We start from the raw sequence: 6,000 nt of genomic DNA, 5'->3' as shown, positions 1-6,000 counted from the left end.
CCAGCTAATTTTTGTATTTTTAGTAGAGACAGGGTTTCACCATCTTGACCAGGCTGGTCTTGAACTCCTGACCTCGTGATCCACCCACCTCGGCCTCTCAAAGTGCTGGGATTAGAGTCGTGAGCCACCGCACCCGGCCTGAGGTCCCAAATTTTTTTAAAGAAAAATACATAAGAACTTGAAATTTTAAAAAAAAAATCTTTATTTGGGCAATATAGGTGTATCAGTCCATTTTCACACCACTATAAAGAACTGCCTGAGACTGTGTAATTTATAAAGGAAAGAGGTTTAATTGACTCAGTTCAGCATAGCTGGGAGGCCTCAGGAAACTTCGAATCATGGCGGAAGGTGAAGGGGAAGCAAGATACCTTCTTCACAAGGTGGCGGGAAAGACAATGAACGCAGGAGGAACTATCACTTTTCACATCTCTTGAGAACTCACTATCATGAGAACAGCATGGGGGAAACTGCCTCCATGATTCAATTACCTCCACCTGCTCTCTCCCTTGACATATGGGGATTATGGGGATTATAATTCAAGACGAGATTGTGGTTTGGGACACAGCCAAACCATATCAGTGGTGGAGCAAGAGATCCCAGCCTTTGACCCCCATAAGGAAGATCTCAGGAACCCAGTTAAGGAGCTGTAGTAACATAATGGAGCCAAACACCCCAGGGTAACCACACAAAAAATGATAGATAGTAAAGTTTAGTTTTGCCTGCATCATTCTGTCCCCCAGGTCAGAGCTGCTCAGCAGTAAGAGAGAACTCCCCTGCCCTTGATTTCTCCTGCTAGGGAAAAGGAGAGCAGGGTGAACAATCAGCTTTTCCAGCCTTTCAGGAACTGACCAAGGTTCCCCTTCTGTTTCATGTCACCCAGAACACCCAGACTAATGGCATAGCTGAGGTGTCTGGAGACAGGTTGGAACAAAGAAGAAGGGAGGGAGCTGTCACTATCAACCAGTGGTGGAAACCATAGTGATCTCCAATGACATGCTCTACAGAGGACTCCTGAAACCTTTTCTGTCGAGGTCCTCAACAGTCTGTGCAACCACAGTGGACCCCCTACAGCTTTCACTGTTGATGATCCCACAGTGTTTGTAGCCGTGGACCCCAGTAGCCTGCTCCATAGAGGACCCTAGCAGCATTCATCACTGAGGAAACCAGCAGCCAGCACAGTTACCATGGACTCCCCACAGTCTCACTGCTAAGAGGCCCACAGTTTTTCATCTTCACAGACACCAGTTGCCTGAGCCACCACCCACTCTCCCTTCTCCTACTAGAGTCTTCCTAGTTGTCACCAAAAATGATGGCCCAGCCCCAGGACTGAGCTCAGTCATTGTGGACATGCTTGCAGATGGCTCAAACCCCTGCCACTGGCTCCAAAATCCACTGCTGCATGTACACCCATAGCTGACCCCACAGCCATGGACATGCATGCAGTTAACTGCAAGCCCTGCTGCCAGCTCCCACTGCCTCACATCAGTGACATCCAAAACTTAAAATGCTGGCAAAGAGGAGCAAGTACTCGAAGTGCAGTTTTTGTGTGTAATAGGAGCTTAAGTTGTTATCAGCTTTAAATAGACTGTTATACCTATAAAATATTTTACGTAAACGTCATGATAACCACAAAGCAAAGGTTTATAACAGATAAACAAAAGATAAATAAATCAAAGCATGTCATTACAGAAAATTATCAAATCACAAAGGACAAAAGTAAGATAGGAAGAAACAACGGACCCACAAAACAGTGACAGAATACTTTAAAAGGATGGCAATAGTAAGTCCTTACCTATCAATAGTTCCTTCAAATGTAAGCAGACTAAATTATTAAACAAAAGACACAGAGTGGCTGAATGAATACAAGAAATAAACAACAACCAACTTCATGCTGCCTGCATGAGGACACACATTAACCGAAAGTGGAGGAATGAAAAAAGATATATGACTAAAATTAAAAACCAAAAGATAACAGCAATAACTATAGTCATATTACATAAAATAGACTTTAAGTCAAAAGCTGTAACAACTAAAAAAGAAGTTTATTATATAATGATAAAGGGGCCAATTAATCAAGAGGCTATAACAATTGTATTTCTATTCACCCAATATCAGATCACTTAATATAAATGTAAAGGAAGTATCAACAGATCAGAAGAGAGGAATATACAGCAATACAATGATAGTAGGGACTTTGATACTACATTTTCAGCAATAAATAGATCATTCAGACAGTATCAAAGAGAATCAGTGGAAATGAAAAACCTGTAGACCAAATGGACCTAAGCAATAGACATAGAACATTCAAACTGAGAACAGCAAACTACATATTTTTCTCAAACATACACAAAACATTCTCTAGAATAGAGCATATGTTTGGCCACAAAATGAGTATTAATAACTTTTAAAGGATTATTATTATATCAAGCATCTTTTCTGACCACAATGGTATGAAACTAGAAATCAATAACAAGGGGAAAACTCAAAAATTCACAAATGCATGAAAATTAAACAACACCTTTCTAAACAATCAATGGGCCAAACAATAAAATCAAAAGGGAAATAAAAAAGCTTTAGACAAATGAAAATGCAACATACCAAAACTCAGGAGATGCAGCAAAAACAGTTACAAGAAGTTTTAATGAGAAACATCTACTGTTTTTAAAAACAAATATCGCAAATAAGCAGGTTAACTTTACACCTCAAAGAACTAGGAAAAGAAGACCAAATTAAGCTGAATTTTAATAGAAGGTAGGAAATAATAAAGTTATAAAGATCAGAGCAGAAATAAAATAGAGTCTAAAAAACTTAAAAAGATCAATAAAACTAGGAGTTGGTTTTTTGAAAAGAAACAAAATTGACAAGTCTTTAGCTACTCTAAAAAAAGAGAGAAGACCCAAATGAAATCAGAAATGAAAGAGGAGGCATTACAACTGATGTCACAGAAGTACAAAGAATTATAAGAGACTACTATGAACAGTTATACACCAATGATTTGGATAACCTAGAAGAAATGGATATATTCCTAGAAATATAAAACCTCTGAAGACTAAATTATGAAAAAATAAACAATTGGAACAGATCAATAATGAGTAAGGAGATTCCATCAGGAATCCAAAATATTCCAATAAAGAAAATTCCAGTACCAGATGGCTTCACTGAAAAATTCTACCAAACAGGTAAAGAATAATTTGTATCAATCCTTCTTTAACTCTCCCCAAAAAAATGACGAGGAAGAAACACTTCCAAACTCATTTGACAAGGCCAATATTACACTGATCCAAAACCACCAGATAAGGATGATACATGAAAATAAAATTACAGGCCAATATCCCTGATGAAGACAGATGTAAAAACTCTCAACAAAATACTAGCAAATCAAATTCAATAGCACCTTAAAAGGATTATATACCATGATAAGTGGAATTTTTGCTAGGATGCAAAGATGGCTCAACATATGCAAATCAATAAATATAATACAACATATTAACAAAATAAAGAATAAAAATCATATGATCATCTCAATAGATCCAAAAATGTTGACAAAATTTAACATCCTTTCATGACAAAAATTCTAAAAAAAATAAATATAGAAGAAATGAACCTCAACACAATAAAAGCCATATATGACAAGCCCATGGCTAACATTAATCCCAATGATGAAAAGCTAACAGCTTCTTTCTTTAAGACCAGGAACAAGTTAAGGATGGCCACTCTCACCACTTTTATTCAGTATAGTACTGGAAGTCCTAGCCAGACAAGTTAGGCAAGAAAAAGAAATAAATGTCATCCAAATCAGAAAGGAAGAAGGAAAATTGTCTCTCTTTGCAGATGACATAATTTTATGTATAGAAAAATCCTTAATCTAAACCAAAATTCTTTATTCAAACCAAGTATTTAAATACTGTTTAAACTAATAAGCAAACTCAGTAAAGTTTTTGTATACAAAATCAACATACAAAAACATGTCGTATTTGTACAGGCTAACAATAAACTGTCCAAAAAGGAAATTAAGAAAACTATCTTATTTACAATAGCATCAAAAAGAATAAAATATGAATAAATTTAATAAAAGATGTAAAAGATCTGTATACTAAAAACTATAAGATAGTAATGAAATAAATTAAAGAAGACACAAAAAACATTTTAAATTCATCGATTGGAAGAATTAATGTTGTTAAAATTTTCATACAACCTAAAGCCATCTACAGATTCCACAAATCTCTATCAAAATCCCAATGATATTTGTCAAAGAAATAGAAAGAATAATCCTAAACTTTGTACAGAACCACAAAAGACTCCAAACAGCCAAAGCAACCTTGAGCAGAAAAAAAAAAAACTAAATTCTAAGTATCACACTTCCTGATACTTAGAAAATTATATCACAAAGTCATACTAATCAAAACACTATGGTCCTGGCATAAAGTCAGACATGTAGAGCAATGGACATGAATAGAGAGCCCAGAAACAAAACTGTACATATATGGTCAAGTAATTTTTAACAAGTGTACCAAGAATACACAACGAGGAAAATATAGTCCCATTAATAAATGGTGTGGGGAAACTGGAGATCCACGCAGGAAAATAAAATTAGACCTAATCTTACCCTATACACAAAAATCAACTCAAAATATATGTAACAAACCTGTACGTTGTGCACATGTACACTAGAACTTAAAGTACACACACACACATATGAGAGATATTAAAGGCTAATCACAAGACCTGGAACCATAAAACACCTAGAAGAAAACAAGTAAAGCACAGGCAACAAAAGCAAAATAAACAAGTAAGAGTACATCAAACTAAAAGGTTTCTGCATAGCAAAGGAAACAATAAACAAAATTAAAACACAGTTTACAGAATGGGATAAAATATTTGCAAACCATGTGTCTGATAAAGGTTTAATATCCAAAATAAATAAGAAATTCCTACAGCTCAACAGCAAAAGCAACACCAACAACAAATTAACCCAATTAGAAAATGGGCAAGAGACCCAAATAGACATTTTTCCAAAGACAACATACAAATGGATAATAGGCATAGGAAAAAATGCTCAACATCACTAATTATTAGGGAAATGTAAATTAGATCAAAGTGAGATACCACCTGAAATCTGTTAGAATGGATATTATCGAAAAGACAAGGGATAACAAGTGTCAGTGAGAATGTGGAGAAAAGGGAACCCTTGTACACTGCTGGTGGAAATGTAAATAGGTACAGCCTTTATGGAAAAGAGTATGGAGAGTTCTCAAAAAAAATAAAACTAAAAATACCATATAATCCAGTAGTTCAACTACAACTAGTCTATATGCAAAGGAAATAAGATCAGTGTGTCAAATGTTTACTGCAGTATTATTCACAATAGGCAAGATATGGAAATCACCTCAGTGTCCATCAGTGGATGAATGAATAAAGAAAATGTGGTAAAAATTCACAATTAAATAGTATTCAGCCTTAAGAAAAAAGAAAGAAAATCTTGCCATTTGCAAAAATGTGGATGAACTTGGAGGTCATTATGCTAAATGAAATAAGTCAGACACAGAAAGCCAAACACTGCATGATCACATTTATACAAAACCTAAAAAAATAGTTGGACTTATCTTAACAAAGAGTATAGTTGTAGTTACTGGGAGAAGAAGGGAGGCAAAGGAAGGGAGATGTTAGTCAAAGGGTGCAAACTTTTGGTTATAAGAAGAATAAGTTCTGGACACCTAATGTACATGGTGACTACAGTTAATAAAAATATTTTATATACTTGAAATTTGCAAAGAGAGTAAGTATCAAGTGTTCTCACCACACACACAAGAAAAGTAACTACATGAGGTGATGGATATGTTAATTAGATTGATTTTGGTAATTATTTAACAATGTAAACATATATAAAAATGTCATGGCATAAAGTATCTTAAATACATACAATTTTTATTTGTCAATCACAAGTCAGTAAAATGGGTGGGGGGAAATCGTAATATTTTCCCAATCATTGGGAAAAGATCA

Source organism: Nomascus leucogenys, chromosome 20 (assembly GCF_006542625.1).
Source record: "Nomascus leucogenys isolate Asia chromosome 20, Asia_NLE_v1, whole genome shotgun sequence".
Classification (NCBI taxonomy): domain Eukaryota; kingdom Metazoa; phylum Chordata; class Mammalia; order Primates; family Hylobatidae; genus Nomascus; species Nomascus leucogenys.
Note: the sequence above shows the minus strand (reverse complement) of the source record.